Raw genomic sequence first — 20,219 nt, forward strand, 5'->3', positions numbered from 1 at the left:
AATGATGTAAGGTCCTGAGGGCTGTGGGTAGGAGTTGGCTTTGGTAAGTGTGACGGGACAGGCAAGTCCATTGTTGACTCAGACATGCCAGGTGGCAAGAGTTTGGGGCAGCCTAGTAAAGAAGCTGGTGTTCCAGGCAGAAGGTTCCGGGGCTCTGCATCACCCTACGGTGGCCTTAGAAAGGGCAGAAGACTCCAGGGTGTAACTTCACCCCACATACCCTAAGTAACTGGATTCCTGGATTCTTCTGTGCCCACTCTTTGACCTTCCTAGGGCCCCTTCTCTTCTTCGAGTCCCTTGGGAGCATATTGGGGCTGAAGCATGGAGTAGAGGGCTGGTGGCAGTCATGTGGGGGATCCGCATCCTGGTATTTTTTTCCTTCATGAAATCTGGTAAAAGTGACCGTCAAGGATTTGAAAAATAATATGCAAGAGTAAAGTAAAGGAGTAATGGGAAGTCCGTGGGCTAATGAGTGATTATACTTTTCTTTAAAAAAAAGAAAAAAACTATTCGCAAGTGTTGTCACTTTGTCTTGTAAATGTCTTATTAAACAATAAAGATGGATATCAAGGGCAGCCTTTCAGAGAAAAACCTGGTGAAGGGACAGCAAATGATCTTAGGCAGGGGGGTGTGTGGAGAAAGGGGCTGATGAGCATCAATGCCCACCCCTTGGAAAAGCTCCCATGTAAAGGTCTGTATCAGAGCTTGTTGGCGACACCATCAGCCAACACCAAACACTTGCCACGTGCCACACGATGTTGTTTGGATCGTCTTATACAACCTTCATGGCAAAGTGTTGGTGCTGGTATTATTCCCATTTTCTAGGTGCGGCAATTGAGGCATGGAGGGAATGATCGGTTTGCCCAACATCAAGGCAAGGAGTTTAGATTTTACTGCAAGTGCAGTAAACAGAATGTGTCGAATCTCTTAGGGGTCTGGCAGAATCCCATCCCCCAGGCTCACCCCCAAACCCTTGCTCTTCTCTGCTTCTGCTTTCGCCTCTGGCCCCCCACGGTAGCCTTCTGAGTCTCACAGAAGGGTGCAAGCTCCTGGGACCCATCTTCAAGTGGGAAGTGAAATTATGGCAACAGTCCTGATAATAAAGGCTTCTGAAGACACTGAACTTGGACTTGCATTTGGGTCACTCTCAAGCCAGTGTTTACTAGCTCTGCGAGTAGAGATGAGACCTACTGCCTCAGGACTTCTAAGGCCATGAAGGTTGAACAGCAAACACAGTCCACCCTCCCCCATTCTGACATCCTTCCCCACCCCCGCAGAAAAGTGGATTCAGTGACGTTAGGAGTGGCTCTCCATCCATCATTCTTTCACTGTGTATTATTGAGTACGAGTTCTGTGCCCGGCACCCTTTTAGGCACTGGAGACATGGCCAGCAACAGTGACAATCCCTCAGAGAGAAAACAAAGAATCAATTAACAAATAAACGGATTATTAACAGACTTTGACAGAGCTTGTGAAAGACAGAGACAGGGCAGTGTGATGGGCAGTGATGAGGGGCGTAGCGGTTGACATAACCCAGATGGATAGGGAGACCCGAGTAATGGAAAGGTACAAGCCACATGAGCAGCTGGAGGGTCTCCCAAAGGAGAAGCATGAGTCTGGGGGCAGTGAGTAAAGGGGATGAGATTGGAATGCAAAGAGGGGACCCACCCCCGCCCCAAGCCAGGACATATAGAATATGTCATTTCTTCTCTGGTCCTTATGGCAGCCCCATGAGGAGGGCACTATCACACCTGCTTTACACATGGTGAAAGCGAGGCCCAGAGAGGGGAAGTGATTTACTCAATATCACACAGCCAATAAGTATTCAGAGCTGGCATTCAGACTCGGATTTCTAGAATTCCAGAGCCTGTGCTGTTTCCTCCAAGTGCCATTTCCTGGACTCTCTCAGGATTCCAAATAGCATCCTAAGCTATGTGTATACCATACGCCATTCCCCTTAATCCTCCCAATAGCCCTGTGACCTACGGTCTATCATTATCCCCATCTTACAGATGGAGAAGCTGAGGCACACGTTGGTAAAGTAACTTGCCCAAGGTCACATGGCTATGGCGGTGGGATCTGAAGCCAGGCCGTTTCACTGCAGAGCCCAGGCATGCAACCCCCATACCATCCTGCCCTCCCCACTCTTGTAGAACCCTCTAGAAGACAATTCTCCATGGATGAGCACTTGCCTAAACCCTGCCTCGCCACCTCAATCCCCACCAGCCCTTCACAAGTCGAAAAACATCTGCTCTGTTCCCACCCAACCATGGGAATAATCCAGGTTATTTTCTTACCGTCCTTGCGGCCCAGATGCCAGAAGGGCTGTGACAGCAGCTGGACTTTGTCCCAATTAACTGCCTTCGGTCTCATGCTAATGGCCATAAACTGCTCTTGAGACAGCCCAGGCATTCTGCAAGCCTGACATATTCCTCCGTAAGTATTTTTTTCAAACACAAACACACAGAACGCTCACACACCATGCCCATGTGCTTCCTATTAACTATTTTTTTTTCAAGTGGTTCCAGAGGAGAAATAAACTCTGAAACTCCTCCGTGTGCGTTTCAGAATGGAAGACGTCAGTTCAGCTTAGCTTTTCAGATGAGGAAGGGAATGAAGAAAGGGTCTGAAAACACTCAGAGTGAAATTGGTCCGTGTGGAGAATCTGGGATGAGTCTTTTTCCTCTCTGGGAATTAAAATCATAATTTCGTCAAAGCAGAAAGAACCCAAGCAGGGACCAACCACCCCATCACTTTACAGATGAGTAAACTGAGGCACTGCCACAGAATGGCTTGTGTAGGGTCACAGAGCAAGCCGGATGCCTCCCTCTGGGTCCTCTACCTACTCTCATAAACTTCCAGAAACCTCAGCGGGGTCATCACCCCTCAAGGCTCTGGCCTGAGATCTGTATCTGTTTGGATAACACTGCCCCTCCACCAAATGTATAATAAACATAAGAGAGAAAAGTTCACAGCACTCGTCAGCCTTCGCTTGTTGTTTATTTTCTTTTTTTCAAGTTTACCCAAGAGTTTTTATAACTGAAATGTGTTTCTCATGGCTTTGATTTTTGTTGTTGTGTTTCTTTTTGCTTCTCCTGCTGAAACACTGCTACTCACAGAAACGGCTCCAAAGATTAAAAAGAAAACATCTTGAGCGTGTATTATAAGAACTTGCTGGTGCCTTGGAGGGACTCAGAGCCCCAGACCACACACCCCACGATTTGAGTGAGGCACTTGACTTCCTGTGCCTCGGTTTCCTCACCTGGGAACTGGCATCCTAGCAAGGGAGAGGACCTCAAGGGGCTCTCGGGGGGACGAAATGGAATGATTCCTGGGCACGTCAGATGAGGTCCGTAAAGGCTGGGTGCTCTTTTTCTCATTCCTGCTGTTTGTTTTGTAACATAGGTGTTAACATCGGTAACCCTGAAGTCAGGCGAAGTGAACTTCGCAGTGTTCCAGCATGTGGCCCTGAGCCAGCGTTCTTCCCCTCTAAAATTGGGTACTGATCATACTGATGCATGGCGTACTGTGATAATTAAATGAGCTGAGCTGTGTGTGTGTGTGTGTGTGTGAAGTATTTAGAGCAGCCCCTGGCACAAACTAAGTGCTCTACCAATGTTAGCTGTTGTTACCGTTGACCCCTTGAACAGTAGGGATTTGAACTGCGCGGGTGGGTCCGCTTACGTGCAAATTTTTTTTTCAATAAATCCAGCAGAGTCCTGTGAATGTATTACCTGTTCCGTGTGATTTTCTTAATAACATTTTCTTTTCTTAGCTTACTTTATTGTGAGAATACAGTACATAATATATAGGACACACAAAGTACGTGTTCATTGACTGTTATTGGTGAGGCAGCATAGACTATGAGCAGTGAAGTTCTCTTTTTATCGTTTTATTTTATTTTTGTCCATCATGATAAGTGTATTCCGCGGTAATTAAGTTCAAAAGTTATACAGGGAATTTCAACTGCGCGGGTTCCAGAGACAACGGAATTGCTATCTAACTTCAGGTCTGACGGTCTGTGTTCTTCCCAAGTTCACCTGTGTTTCCTGAATTCTCGGTTTTATTAAGGAGTCCTGGTAGAAGAAAAGAGGAATACTAATTTGAGACTGTTGACTCTTCCACATCAGCATAAACTCCCCTTCTGGTAAAAATCTGCCTTATATGGGGACTTGAAAATAGTCAGATCTCTTCAGTTCCTTCTGTATTCCTTCTGTATTCACCAAAGACCAGGGAACGTTAATACTGAAGCTCAGAACCCAACATGAGCCATTCAGGAACATGGAAGCATGTGATTCAGGGATGAGGGGGAGAATTAAAAGCCTAGCAGAAGGGTCTGGAAGCCAGTGATCTCAGCCAGAGACTTCAGGGACCGGTTTGTGTTGGACTTGTGAAACCTAGCAGTTTCTGGCACCGAAAGCTGTGTGACTTTGGACAAGCCATTGAACTCTCAAGATCTGTATCTCACAGCTCTGGTGCTCACAGATGCTCACTGAAAAGAGAGAGAGGTTGGAAAAGTTCATGGTCAGCTGCATCAAATACATTTGGTAAATAGTGTGCAGCACAAAATTAAGTAGATGTCTTTGCTGCAGGACTTCTCAGACCCTTTGCAGCCTGATGCACCTTGTGGCTCTTCAGGAGTGGAATTCAGTAGCCAGTCTTTCTGGGTAGATCTGGATAGGGACCTTCTCACAAAAGACTGCTCTGTTCTCAGCGGGAAGTCCTGGGCGTGATGGGCCTTAGAACCCTTTCTGGTAAAATTGTGTGATTCTCCAATTTAAAAAAAAAAAATGATGAACATGAATGTGTTCTTCTTTTCTGTATTTTATTTTTGCTGAGGTATAATTCACATACCATAAAGTTCACCCTCTTAAAGTATACAATGCAGTCCTTTTACTATATTCACAAAGTTGGGCAACCCTCCCCACTCTCTTAATTCCACATTTTCATTACAGTTTTTTTTAATGTTTATTTTTGAGAGAGAGAGACTGAGCAGGGGAGGGGCAGAGAGAGAGAGGGAGACAAGGAATCTGAAGCAGGCTCCAGGCTCTGAGATGTCAGCACAGAACCTGATGCAGGGCTCGAGCCCACGAATTGTGAGACCATGACCTGAGCCCAAGTTGGACGCTTAGCCAACGGAGCCACTCAGGCACCCCTCGTTACACCTTTTTTAAGGTTCCTGGACCCAATTCCAACAGGGGAGCCCCCCCCGCCTGACAACACCAAGCAATTCTTGGACACCAGCATGGCATCCAAGAATTCAACTCAATTGTGATACTGTCTACCTGGAGACCGCATCAGGTTCCACAGGTCAAGGGTTCGGTCCTACAAGACTACCCCACCCTCCCTTCAGATGCCAGTCACAAGCCCAGACTGTTACCTGTCCTTCTGACCGACCGGCTACAGACTGGAACTTCCAAGGACCCCTCCTTGGGTTTGATTAATTTGCTAGAGAGGCTCACAGAACTCAGGGAAACACTTACTTACATTTACCAGCTTATCAAAGGATATGAATCAAAAGCCAGATGAAAAGATACAAAGGGCAAATTTCTGAACAAAGGAGCTTCGGTCCTCATGAAGCTTGGGGCCTGGCTCAATGGCACATAAGAGGATTCTAGTTCCCCAGGCGTAGGAGCTCTCTGACAAGGTCAAAAAGCAGCTGTCTTGGGTTTTTATGGAGGCTTCGTATATAGTAATGATTGACTAAGTCATTGGCCCTTGGCTGATTCAACTTCCAGCCCCCTCTGTTGCTCCCTGGAGGTCGGGGTGGGACTGAAAGTTCCAACTCTTTAATCACGTGGTTGGTCCTCCTGGCGGTCAGCTCTCACCCTTGGGTGGGTGCAAAAGTTGCCTCGATTAATAACAAGACACCCATTTCACATTAATGGATCTGAATGTGTTTTCAGGAACTGTGGCTGAAGATCAGTATTATCTGAGAATTATATTTTGGTCATCTAAATGGTCAAATACACATTTCTTGTAAATCATTATATGATAACCCCAGAATGGAGCCCCATGCACATTAGCCATCATTTCCTATTCCCCTCCCTTTCTTTTGTGATAAAAAAAAAGTTACATTTAAACTTACTCTTCCTTTATATTATTTTTTGAGCAGTTCATGTATTTACCTAGTTTAAACATCTATAGAAATCTCTCTTCTACCCTTGTCCCACATCCATTCAGTTTCCAAAGCCTCAACGGTTAACCATTTAAACTAGGTTCTTGTGAGCCCATCCAGAATTGGGGTTTTTTGCAAGTATGAGCAAACATGAACACAGTCCATTCTACTTCATATTTCTATGACAAGAAGTCATTCATTCATGTTTCATAAGTAAGGAAACGATGTCAACTCGGTTTTCAAATGATAACTCTAAAGTTGCATTGGTTCGTTTGCTTTTCAGATTTTCTCCTTATCACTGGTTTTAAGCAATTTCATTTTTGATGCCTTGGTGCTGTTTTTTTTCATGATTCTAGGACTTTGGATTCATTGAGCTTCTTAATCTGTGAGTTTATAGTTTTTATCACATTTGGAAAAGTTTCGGCCATTACTTCTTCAAGTAGTTCCTCCCCACTATGTCTTCAAGTTCACTAACCTTTTCTTGTATAGTATCTGATCTGCTGTTAATTACACTCAGGGCATTTTTTTTTATCTTCAGATATTTGATCTCTATTTTTTTTAATCTTCCATGCCTCTGTTTAACATGCCCAGTCTTTCTAGTGGCTCCTTGAACAGACAGAACACAGTTATAGTAACTATTTTAATATGCTTACCTATTAGTTTTGTCATCTCTGTCATTTCTTGGTTATTTTTCACTGATTTTTCTCCTCATTACAGGTCATTTTTCCTGATGCTTTGCGTGCATAAGTTCTGATTGTATGCCCGACATTGAGAATTTTACCTTGTTGGATGCTGGACATTTTTATATTTCTATGAATATTCTTAAGCTCTATTCTGGGATGCAGTTAAATTACACGGAAACAGTTTGATCCTCTCTAGTCTTGCTTTCAGTTTTTTTAGGTCGAGCAGAGCAACATTTGGTCTAGGGCACTCTTGACCTAACAACATTTTCCCACTACTGAGGAAGTCTTTCTGTGTATTCTACCCAATGCCCCATGAATTATGAGGTTTTCCACTCTGGCTGGCAGGAATAAGAACTATTTGAAACTCTGTTATGAGCTCTGGGTATTGTTCCTTCTAATCTTTTCAAGTGGTTCTCCTCCAGCCTTGGTGGACACCCTAGGGGAAATGTCCACAAATCTCTGGAGCACTCTCGCAGTGCAGCTCTGTTTTCTGGAACTCTGCTCTGTGAATCCTACCCATTAGGCTTCCCTGGACTTGCAGTTCCTCTGTTCAGCTTAGAGAGACCACTGGGCACCTTCCTGGGCCCCTTCCTGGAAACCGGCCACAATGGGGCAATCATGTGGCTCATTCTTCGTTTCCTTTCTCTCAAAGGTTGCTGTCATTCATTGTCTGATGTCTGATGTCTTGGGAATCTAGTTTTTTAACTATTTCATGTGGGAAGGTAAATCTAGTCCCCACGACCCAGTCTTGGCCAGAAGTGCATGTACAACCATATTGGTTTGTTTGCACTTTTCCCCAGCACATATGGTAACAGCAGCTGAATGCAAAATACGTAACACTGGTAAAGACAACAAGCTTCTAGGAACACAGTTCTGTCCCTGGTGCCCTTTGTTCTTCGTCTGACTTCGGTTTGGCCGCATGCTCTGTTTTTGAAGAATTTCTTTTGCAATTTCCCCAATATTTGGTGCATTTTGCCCTGGTTTCCATAGTTCAACACTTCCAGTGTCTTTATACCCCCTTCTGTCAAGATACTTTGACCTCTTTTTTAAAGCTAAGTCCTCTATTTATTGTAGCACTTCTCTATTACTCTTTTTTATTGAGATTATTATTATTCTTGTTTTTATCAGTGCTTTGGTTACAAAGTTGTGTTGCTTTTGAGTAGTCTGCCCTAACCCTACTTTTTCCCATAAGCCCCATTATTTCAGTGAACAATTTTGCACAACACACAGCCTCTCAAGAAAGCTTTATCACATTATGGCAGTAACACTTGCATTTATTCTTATTTTCATAGGTAACATACATACACTGTCTTCTGCACTTTGCTTTCTTCATTAGCAACAGATATTGAAGAACTTTGTAAGTCCGTGTATAGAAAGGGCTTCCTCTTTTTTTTCACAGGTGCCTATCATTCTTTTGAATGATGTCCTGTAAATCATTTAATCAGTTCCTCATTGGGTGTCTACAATTACCACCAGTATGGCTATGAATAATCCTAAATGTGTCTCATTTCGTGTTTCTGCAAGGACATCTGAAGGGTAGGTTGTGCAGAAGAAGAATTCGGGGTTGAGGGGAAAGTCCCATTTTTAAAAATTGGTGGATTTTCCAAGCTACCTTCCGTAGGGATTCTACCAATCTAAACTCCCACCAGCAGTGTGTGAGAGTGCCGATCTGGCCAACCCAGTGTCATCTAGTTATTGGGCATTTTTTCCAATCCTATGCATGAAAAGCGGTTTCTTGGCATAATACTAATTTGTGTGTCTTATGAGGTTGAGCCTCTCTTCAAATCTTTAGCCAATTTGTGGTTACTTTTCTGTGAACCAGGAGATTAGATTTGAGACATCGTACAAGAGAAGAGTGCTGTGGTGCCAGGCATACTAATATTTAAGCATATGATAAAACCTTAGTAGCCACAACAGCTTGTTTTGGGTGTATGTGTAAACTGATTGACCAGTAGAGGAGAGCGTGCCATCCAGAAAGAGACAAAGCGTATCTAGGAATTTTGTACATGGGGCAGATGGGCATGTCAGTGGGGAAAGACGCAATATTCAGTGAATGGTTTTGGAACAATTCGTTAGCCATCTGGAGGGGGGAAATCCATTCTTTTTACTGCATATCATGAAAAAAATCCAAATGGGTTAACAGTTTATTTTTTTCCTTCAAAACTTTATTGAAATTCTAGTTAGTTAACATATAGCGTAATATCGGTTTCAGGAGTAGAATTTAGTGATTCATCACTTACATACGACACCCAGTGCTCACCCCCACGAGTGCCCTCCTTAATGCCCATCACCCATCTAGCCCATCCCCCCACCACCTCCTGTCCTGTATCAACAGTTTTTTGTTTTGTTTTGTTTTGTTTTTAACTTATTTCTTTAATTTACATCCAAGTTAGTTAGCATATAGTGAAACAATGATTTCAGGGGTAGATTCCTTAATGCCCTTACCCATTTAGACCATGCTCCCTCCCACAACCCCTCCAGTAACCCTCAGTTTGTTCTCCATATTTATGAGTCTCTTCTGCTTTGTCCCCCTCCCTGTTTTTATATTATTTTTGTTTCCCTTCCCTTATGTTCATCTGTTTTGTCTCTTAAAGGCCTCATATGAGTGAAGTCATATGGCTTTTGTCTTTCTCTGACTAATTTCACTTAGCATAATACCCTCCAGTTCCATCCACGTAGTTGCAAATGGCAAGATTTCCTTCTTTCTGATTGCAGAGTAATACTCCACTGTGTATAGATACCACATCTTCTTTACTGGATCAGCAGTTTAAATGTCAGAAGTCAAATCATAAAAGAACTAGAATGACAGTAAGCAAAATTTGTATAACCCTGGAGTAGAAAAAGCTTTTCTCACTGTGACTTAGAAGCTAGCCATCAAGGAAAAGACAGCAAGTTTAACTACAGATTGGTTGGGGGAGGGGGGGGAAGGGGGGGGCGTGGCAAAGAACACCAGAAGTAAAGTCAAAACAAAAGCAGACAAAACAGAAAACAAGTGGCAAACTGAGAAACATTTACATCGCAAATCATAGACACGCAGGTCGTTACTCTCTGCAAATGATTCTGCGGTTCTGTGGATTGAGCCTGCTCCGGGAGGTAATTCTTCTCAATGAAAGAGAGAAGTGAGTTAGTTGTAATGTTGCAGGGAGTGGTGAGCGGTCAGGCCGAGGGCAAGCTGAAAACTACGTGCCCGTCTGGCAGGGGTGTAGGTATCACTCGGCTTTCGCCCGTTGCTGCCACACGAGAATGGGATGCTGGGGAGGCTAAATCTTTCCATTTTCAGGGTAATCCCTGTAGCTGGATTTGACTGTGAAATCTCCTTCGTTTTCATTGTGGGCAAACTGATTTGTTTTGAGAGACAGAGAAAACAGAGCGTGAGTGGGGGAGGGATAGAGAGAAAGGGAGGCAGAATCCAAAGCAGGCCCCAGGCTCTGAGCTGTCAGCACAGAGCCCATCGCGGGGCTCGAACTCACAGACCACGAGATCGTGACCTGAGCCGAAGGCGGACACTCAACCCACCCAGCCACCCAGGCGCCCCTTGGGCAAACCGATTTAAGCACTCTCTTTAAAATACTTCATGAAGCAGACGAACGTGTATAAGGCTGGTCTTCATGACTCCATCTTGCAATCTGTTTCCATAGTTTCTTAACTGAACCCCGGGTGCTCAGAGAAAATCCCCAACCAGGTGGTGACTTGGGGACCCAGGAAGATCTCACCTCCTTCCATGCCCACCTCTGGCCTGTTTCATCAGTGAGGCATTTCCCGGAGGACTCAAGTGATGGGCATGGCCACAGCTGCCTTGGAGCCCAGTGGCCTCCTCCTGGCGAAGTGGGGTAATTTCCACATTTCTTCTTGGCCAGAGGCTGTCCCGGCCCAGCCAGTCTCCAAGTCTGCCTGGTCTCACTCTGTCAGTCGAGACAGGGGCCAGGCTTGGCATCCATGGGTTCCTGGCCTGAGGTCGGGTTTCCTGGTGTGAATCAGCAACTTTCCTGCACACGACAAAGTGGGTGAGGTTTCCCGATACATGTCAGCGTTCTTGCGCCATGCGGCCCCTCCACCCTGGCAGTCACCTTCTCGTCACCTTCACGGGGTTTGGCGGGCCTGCCACCTCCTGCTTGTGCTGACGCCCTCCGGATTTAAGACGTACGGAGTTTAAATGGGCAGTCTTTTCCTCTGACCACAGAACAAGATTTATTTAGTCACCCCCATCACCAAAAGTCGCTGGAGATGACCCTTGAAAGCAGCTTGGGTGATTGAGCCTTAGTTTTGGGGGCCAGAAAGGAGTTTCATCATCCACAGTTCATGAAGGGGCACCTGGGTGGCTCAGTCCGTTAAGCATCCGACTCTTGGTTTCGGTTCAGGTCATGATCTCACGGTTCGTGAGTTCGATCTTCGCGTGGGGCTCTGTGCTGACAGCTTGGAGCCTGCTTGGGATTCTCTCTCTCTATCTCTGTCTGCCCCTCCCCCTCTTGCTCTCTCTGTTTCTCTCTCTCAAAATAAATAAACTTAAAAAAAAACAACAACAATTCATGAAGGCAGTGCTGGCCTATAGGCTTCCTGCGATGATGGGAAAGTGTTGGATGTCTCTGCTGCCCAATATGGTGGCCACGAGCCACATGGGGCTGTTGAGCATTGGCCAAAACAGCTGAAGCAATGACATGTTTCTGTTGTTTGCTCTTAGTTATAGCAACCGTAAATGTGGCTGGTGGCCACCACGTCAGGCGGCACAACTGTAAGAGATCATTAAAAGGCAACTCTCCTGGTTAATGAGGGGGTCCGGGGAAGGCAGTTAGCAGGTGTTCCAGAACGAACGCTTGCATCCCACTAAAATCCATCTATTGAAGCTCTAACCCCAGTGCGACAGTATTTGGAGATGCCGCCTGTGGCCTGCAGTTAGGGTGAGATGAGGCCATGAGGACGGGGCCCCCCTGATGAGACTGGTGTCCTGTAAGAGGAAGAGAGAGACCTGTCTGTCTCTCCCCTCGAGCGCACCCCCTGAGGAAAGGCCGTGTGAGGGCATGGCGAGAAGGCGGCCGTCTGTAGGCCGGGAGGAGGGCTCTCGTGAGGAACCTAGTCAGTCGGCACCCTGATTCTGGACTCCCCCGCCTCCGGTAGTGGGAGAGATACGCGTCTGCTGCTTAAACCACCCGGTTTATGGGTGTTTTGTTGTAAAAGCCCAAGCTGACTGAGATCATCGGGTTTTTTTGAGACACGCAAAAGTGGAAAAGTTGAAAGCTTGGAACACTGTTTTATTTTTCTGTTTTGGAGGTATTCCACTGCCTTCTCTTCCTGCCGCCACCGCAAGAGGGGTTTTCGAGGCAAAGCTGCAGAACCAAGGGCCCCAGAAGCCACCCTCAGGGTCTGCATGTGGAACTGAGAGCTTGTGGGGGACCCAGGGCGGTGCCTTCAGATGCCATTATTGCAGCAGAGGTCAACGGAGCGGCTTTTCTGCGCACCAGGGTGGGGAAACAGACCATAATCGGACGATGGCACAACATAGGTAAAACTGCACTGGAACGTGCTAAGAGGCAAGGCCCAGAAGGCCTCCGCCGCTATCTGGCTCCAGGCCCGCTCTCTTCATTCTGCCACTGGTCACAAACCAACATGCCCCGGGAGCCCGGCCCACAGGGCAGTGTGTGGGGCTGGTTGGGGGAAGCCTGGGATGAACTGAGCATCCCTAGCCCTCCATAAGGAGGAGGCCCTACTCCACTAAGGCCGACTGGTGCCATACGGGGGTCAATTATTCCAAAGTAAACAAACAAACAGACCCAAAAGCCCGGAAATTAGAACTTCATAAGATCTTCCCCAATTTAAAACACTTCCATTGGGGGGCACCTGGGTGGCTTAGTCGGTTGAGCGTCCAGCTCTTGGTTTCGGCTCCGATCATGGCCTCGAGGTTTGTGGGTTTGAGCCCTTGATTCTCTGTCTCCCTCTCTCTGTGCCCCTCCCCTGCTCTCTCTCTCTCTCTCTCTTCTCTCTCTCTCTCTCTCTCTCTCTCTCAGAATAAGTAAACATTTATTTAAAACCACTTAAATTGGGGGCGCCTGGGTGGCTCAGTCAGTTGAGCAGCCGACTTCGGCTCAGGTCACGATCTCCCGGTCCGTGAGTTCGAGCCCCGCGTCGGTCTCTGGGCTGACAGCTCGGGGCCTGGAGTCTGTTTCCGATTCTGTGTCTCCCTCTCTCTGACCCTCCCCCGTTCATGCTCTGTCTCTCTCTGTCTCAAGGATGAATAAACGTTAAGAAAAAAAAATTTTTTTAATTAAAAAAAAAAAACTTAAATTGGTAGCAACAAATTAAAAAGAACTATTTCTGCCCATTGGCCACCATTCTGCTAACCCTGTTCTACATGGTGACCATGGAGAAAACTGATGTCAGGACGGGGGACTCTGAGCTCCTTCTCTAGGCCCTGCCCTCAAGGAGCAGATGTTCTGCGGTAGAAGACGGATGATAAATAAGGAAAACAAGTTCTATGGTATGTTGGGGGAAGAGGGAGAATTAAGGGAAAAACGAAAGAAGCCAGTGCTGGGTTTGTGATGTGTTTTTTGCCACAGAGTGGTCAAGGAAGGCTTCACAGAGGAGGAGAGTGAAGGGGTTTGAGCAGGAGTGTGGCATGATAAGTCTTGAGTTTTAACAGGCTTCCTCTGGCCACCACGTGGAGAACAGGCTGTGGAGGCAAAAGAAAGCACGAGACCAGCGAGGAGGCCAGTGCAGTGGTCCAAGCAAAGGAGGACAGGCCCTTGGCTTAGGGGTGACGGTGGCGGTGGGGAGACCTGGTCAGATTCTAGGTGTATTTTGCATGTGAAATTGACAGCAACTGCTGGTGGCTTGGCTTTGGGGAAAGAACCAGAGGTAAATGGAGGGCGAGGGAGATGGAGCCAGGCTCACACGCTGTCTGTCCAGCATGCAGCCTGTTCCAGAGGGGAAGCTCCGGGTCTGTGTCTCTCCCAGCCCAGGGAAGGAGCCTCACTTTCACACTCAGTTTCCCCCTGAAGGCTGTAGGGTCTGTGAGGGAAGAACACTTCTGTTGTTTTCTGCATCGTGTAACTGAATATCGTTAAACATTCGGTTAAAAATAATCGAAGCCCCGGGGGGCTCAGTCGATTAAGCCTCTGACTCTTGATTTCGGCTCAGGCCCTGATCTCGCGGTTTGGGGGTTCAAGACCCGCGTCGGGCTCCGTGCTGACAGTGCAAAGCCTGCTTGGGATTCTCTCTCTCTCCCTCTCTCTCCCTGCCCCTCCCCTGCTCGTGATCTTTCTCTGTCTCAAGAATAAGTAAATTTTAAAAAATAATCGAAGATATTATAGTATGGTATAATTCCAACCGAACGCACTACGGAAGCATTCTTGCAAATTTTAACCTACGTGAAAATGCTGGGGGAAAAAAAGACAAACAAACCCTTTGTATGTATGTGTGAAATGGACTGACGTACTGGGATTGGGGTTAGCCAGCCTCTTCTGTAAAAAGGGCCAGAGAGTAAATCTTCTAGATTTTGTGGACCTTAAGTCTCTGTTCCAATTGCTTGTAACTCTGCCATTGCAGCTTGAAGGAGCAGCCGTAGATAATACGGAACAAAGGGGCGAAGCTGTTTTCTGATACGTTCTTCTTAGAAACAGGTGGTGGGCTGGATTTGGCCCTCGGACTACAGTTCGCGGACCCCTGTGTCGTAGGATCAGATCATTAAAGCCAGGTCTTTAATGTGTGAATGAACGTCTGGCATATGCAGAGCCAGATGGGACTTGGGAAAAATCTGCCTTTTGCAGGACTGGTCCGTGCACTGAGCAACGCCTGGCTCCGGCCCACTAAATGCCATTAAGGTCCCCCAATAAAAGCGTTCCCGTAAATTTCCAAGCACCCCTATGGGCACTGCAGTGCCCCCGAGAACCCCTGGTCTGTGCGGCAGCAGGTACGGGAATGGGGAGAGGCGTTTGTGTTTGTCGTTCACTCAGCAAACATTCGTGAGCACCAGCCCTGTTGCAGGGAGCATACTAGGTGCAAGCCATACAGCCCTGAACGGACAGTCGAGGCCTGCCTGAAGGGAATTTGTGTCCCAACGAGAGGGTATGACAGTGTATTAGTCTGTTGGAGCCATAACAAAGTTCCGTAGACGAGGAGCCCCGAGCAAGAGATATTCATTTTCCTACCCCTTTGGAGGCTGAGAGGTCCCAGGCTGAGTGAGGTGCGTGCAGATTTGGTTTCTGGTGAGCACTCTCTTCCTGGCTTGAGGACGGCCGTCTTCTCACTATGTCCTCACACGACCTTTTCTGTGTGTGCATGAGGAGAGAAGACATCCCTGGGGGGTCTTTCCGTTCTTATTAGGACACCGGTCCTATAGGATTAGAGCCCCACGCATATGACCGCCTTTGATGATAAACACCTCCCTAGAGGCCCCATCCTGGAATACAGTTCCAGTGGGGGATAGGGCTCACCGTAGGAATTGTGGGTGAGGGGGGACACAATTCAGTCCACACCCGATGGTGAGCTAGGGAGTCAGCAAGTACCGTGATGAGCATTCCAAGGAGAATGAGCAGGGAGATGTGGTGAAGAGGGTCTGGGGAAGGAGGGTCCAGTTGGGGGGCGGGCAGGGCTGGGTCTCTGAGGAGGTGACCTAGAGCTGATACATGTAAATTAAGGCAAGCGGTCATGTGTCAGGCGTGTTCCTGCTGACAGGAGGCCAGCGGCTGGTATGTGAAGGGAAGAGGGGTGGAGGGGGGGCCAGAAGGTGGGGAGGCAGGACCGCACAGAGCCGTGGCGGAGTGAAGGCATTTGGATTTTGTCTTGAGAGCAGCGGGCAACCATTGGGGGGTTTAGAACAGGAGGTTGATCTGGTTTGCATCTTGGAAAGACCAGTTGGCTACTCTGGGCGGAGTGCACAATGCGGGGGTCATGGGAGCCAACGCCAGTATTCACAGAACTTGCCTCTAACAATGTCTGCCAGGTCCCAGCGGCCTGTTCAGAAAATTCTAGAATCCCAGCTTATCCTTGGACTCCCAAAGGAACAGAAACTCAGAGGGGGCTTTGATGTTTCTGCTCTGGTGTCATTTGTTTTTCATTCCTACTTCTGACATTTCAAGGAAATAGGCAGTGAGCCCACACCAGGGTCTGGGTCTGCAAAATTTGTTGAAAATGTGGCAGAATTGGCAGAATCAATCTCTCTGATTATTTTGGTGGGAGAGGAGGGGAAGAATGAAAAAGGAAACAACACTGAACCAAAAACCTACAGACACACAGAAATAGAGAGTCCTGTCCAAACTACCAGTCCCGCCTTGGTAATTTCTGAGACAGAAGTGGTAAGCAGCCTGCTCCCAGCCCCAGGCTGTCGGAACTTCTGCTCAGGAATTTAAAAAGATAACTAAAGGGGGCACCTGGGTGGAGCGTCTGACTTCGGCTCTCATCATGAACTCATGGTCCATAAGTTCGAGCCCCACGTCGGGCTCTGTGCTGACAGCTCGGAGCCTGGAGCCTGCTTCGGATTCTGTGTCTCCCTCTCTCTGCCCCTCCCCTGCTCGTTCTCTCTCTCTCTCTCTCTCTCTCAAAAATAAACATTTAAAAATCAAAAAAAATAATAATAAAATAAAAAGATAACTAAGGGAGGGGGGAATACAGCTTCAGGCAGGGAGCCATTGATAGCATGGGAGACAGACAGACCGACTCTGTAAATCCATCGTCACTCAGGGAGAAGCCACAAGTCAGCTGTGGGATACATAATTTGCACCCTTAGAGCAAATGCAACTTTTTCTACTCCCAAAAGTTTGGTTGGTGAAGGAAAACGTGGGAACTTTCATGGAATTTTCTCTGCTTTTTTCAGCACAGGGCTCTCTGTCTCTGTCTCTGTCTCTCTCTCTGTCTCCACATTATTTAACATTCAATACTGTCTTCGAGTCCTAGGCATAATCCTCCAGACCATAATCCACCTGCCTTTTTTACTGCTTTTTTTTTCATTTTTCATATATTTATTTTAAATCGCTTACGTAACACTAGTGTGTATCTTTCCGGGGAGGGGGGGGGGGGTTCCTCCCACAACTAGGGAGCCCATCTCCTTTTTTTTTTTAATTTTTTTATGTTTATTCATTTTTGAAAGAGAGAGAGACAGAGCACAAGCAGGGGTGGGGTGCAGGGGTGGGGCACACAGAATCCAAAGCAGGTTCCAGGCTCTGAGCTGTCAGCACAGAGCCCAACACAGGGCTTGAACTCCCTAATTGTGAGATCATGACCTGAGCTGAAGTCGGATGCTCAACCGACTGAGCCACCCAGGCGCCCCCCCCCATCTCCTTTTTTTAACAAATAACATCTTGCTGTACATCTTGTTTCACAATTTGCCTTTTGTATTTTTCACCAAATAAGACATTTTGGAGCACTTTCTTTCTTTTTTTTTTTTTAATTTTTTTAATCTTTATTTATTTTTGAGAGCGAGAGAGAGAGACGGAGCGTGAGCAGGGCAGGAACATACAGAGAGGGAGACACACAATCCGAAGCAGGCTCCAGGCTCTGAGCTGTCAGCACAGAGCACAACGTGGGGCTCGAACTCACGAACCGCGAGATCACAGCCTGAGCTGAAGTCGGACGCTTAACTTAACTAAGCCACTCAGGCGCCCCTGGAGCTCTTTCAAAGTCAGTTCATCTAAACCCACTTTATTCTATCTTCTGGCTTCCTAGTACTCCACAGAGAAAGCCAGGCACCCAGGTTCGAATTCTGACACCACCACTCACTAGGTGTGCGCCCTTAGGCAAATAACGTCTCTGAGACTTGTTTTTCTCATCTGGAGGTGAAGTCTGTAGAAGCAGCTGACCTCAGGGGCTACTGTTGGAGCTGGGTGCCGGGTGGTTCACGCACAGGGCTTAGGAGAGCGTCTGAAACAGTCCAGGCACTCGATTAGTGTTGGCTGTGATTCTTGCGGACCTACTATTTTCGCCCCTTCTGAAACTCTCAGTCTCTGTCCTTTTTCCGTCCCCGGGCGTAGTTGCTACCCTGGAGTATTGGTTGCCACACTTGAACTTTGGTTATTGGGCCACTGCTGTCCCTGCTACTTTGTACCGGGATCCGCATCTCTGCGTGTGTGTTTGTCTCCTTTTTGTGGCAGCCAGCCCCCCCTCCCCCCCCCCCCCCCGCCGGCCTCTTCAGCAAGCCTCACCGGCTCTTCCCAGACCTTGCATATCTGCTACTCCAGCCCTACATGGTGGTTTCTAAGAACCGGCTACTAAAAGGGATCATGCAACCCCCAAAACCATAGCCTGGGGTCATCCCAGCTGCTGCTACTTTTGAGCCCCAATCAGCCGCCTGACCTTTAAATTCTCCAGGCTTCTCCGACTGGTCTCATTACGGACCCCTGGGACCAACATAGGGACTGCAAAGACACACGGGAGGACTCCGCCTTAGGGGAGGGGGTGGGATTTGTGATCTCAGGGGGCCCAGGTTCTCAGAATCAGCTGTTGCTGCGGTTTTAACCTCTCTCCTGCCTTGTGACCTGCCCTGGGGTCATGAATCATGTGGACATTTGACATCGCACGTGGGAACAGCTGGCCTGGAGGGTGGAGGCAGGTTATTAAAAGGGAGGGGTGCTCATCTTCTGGTGTTTGCCCAGCACGGGACAGTAGCAGGGGTCACGTGGTCTTCTCTCTGGGCCTCGGCTTTCTCATCTGTAAAGTGGGAGAACCGAACTAGAAAGCGGTGGCTCCCAACCTTGGTTGATGACAGGCCACGCTAACACGGATGCTTTGCACGTCAGCCCAGTACGTGACTGGTTACAGAAACTCTGCAAAAACAACACGTCCTCATACTAGACTATTTTACCCTCCTATGGTTTCTATTTCACTGAAAAAAAGCAACGGAAGCAAAACGCAGTCCTCTTCTATTTCATTTAAAACGTTGCTGATCAGGACACATCCACAGGTTTTGCATCCCGCCAGTGGGTCGTGACATCCAGTTTGGGACTCTGGACGAGAGATCTCTTAAAACACTTGATCATGATGGCTCGGTGACAAGAGGGCTAGGTTATTTTTCTTTTAAATAACAATTTCTTGCATGAATTTAAAGGTATATATTCAGGGCACCTGGGTGGCTCGGTTGAGCGTCCACCTTTGGCTCAGGTCATGATCTCGCAGTTTGTGAGTTCGAGCCCCGCGTCAGGCTCTGTGCTGACGGCTCGGAGCCTGGAACCTGCTTCAGATTCTGCGCCTCCCTCTGTGTATGTCCCTCCCCTGCTCACGCTCTGTCTCTCTCTCTCTCTCTCTCAAAAATAAATATTTTTTTAAAATTTTTAAATAAAAGTTTATATGTTCATTGTAGAACCATTGGAAAATACTATAAAAGCACAGTAAAGAAATTTTTATTAATAATCTTTGTTCCCACCATTTGATGAAGCTGCTTTATCTTTGACTCCCCTGGTTCCTTTTAAGACTTTTTTTTAAGGTTGTGTTTTTAAGTAATCTCTATACCCAATGTGGGGCTCCAACTCACAGCCCCCGAAATCAAGAGTCACACTCTCCACTGACAGAGCCAGCCAGGCACCCCAAGATTTTTTTTAAATTGTTTTTTTAATGTTTTATTTATTTTTGAGACAGAGAGACGGAGCATGAGCAGGGGAGGGGCAGAGAGAGAGGGAGACACAGAATCCGAAGCAGGCCCCAGGCTCCGAGCTGTCGGCACAGAGCCCGACGCGGGCCTCGAGCTCAGGGACCGCGAGATCGTGACCTGAGCCGAAGTCGGCCGCTTAACCGACGGAGCCCCCCAGTCGCCCCCACACCAAGATTTTGATTTAGTGTATGTATAGTTGTGAGCGAATTAAGGTTATGTTGGATCCATAGACTTAGGTTTCGTGGATTTTTTTTAGCATTTTGTGCTTTTTCTCGCCTCATTCAACTTTCTTTGCAAACATGCTTTCAAGTAGCTTTGTGGTCCTCCCCTGAATCAGTGCACTGTAATTGATTTAACCACCTATAAGGACGGGCATTTAAGGAGCTACCAGCCTTCTCCTTCTCAAACAGGGACCAGCAAACCATAGCTGGCTGTCCAGCAGCTTGTGTTCATAAAGTTTTATTGGAACACCATCATACCCGTTCATGTTTGCAATATCTGCAGCTGCTTTCTCACCACCATGGCAGAGCTGAGTAGTTGCAACAAAGAAAAGGCCTGAAAAGCCTAAGATACTTACTCTTTGGCCCTTCACAGAAAAAATTTGCCGTCTCTGGTCTAATAGATGATGTATATTTATATGCCTTGAGCCGCGTTTGGCTATTTCTTCCTTCTTGAGGGCACGTATTGTTAAATGTATCAAAATGTAATTTGGCAAAACCCTGAGGTTTGGCTTGCTTTGGTTCCCAGAATGAAATGTAAATGATGGGGTTAAAATGAAGAAAAAAGACACTTCTTTTTATTTAATAGTGCTGTGGTTGGAGTGACCGTGTAATTTATTGTCTGAACCTGT

General features: G+C 47.2%; 1 protein-coding gene across 4 annotated transcripts in view; it reads left to right on the plus strand.

Annotated features, from left to right (window-relative positions):
* The window catches only part of EYA2 (EYA transcriptional coactivator and phosphatase 2), a 261,177-nt gene that overhangs the window by 109,670 nt on the left and 131,288 nt on the right, over positions 1-20,219 (plus strand). The gene's annotated exons all lie outside the window — the stretch shown is intronic.

The sequence above is a fragment of the Neofelis nebulosa genome, chromosome 9, assembly GCF_028018385.1.
Source record: "Neofelis nebulosa isolate mNeoNeb1 chromosome 9, mNeoNeb1.pri, whole genome shotgun sequence".
NCBI lineage: Eukaryota > Metazoa > Chordata > Mammalia > Carnivora > Felidae > Neofelis > Neofelis nebulosa.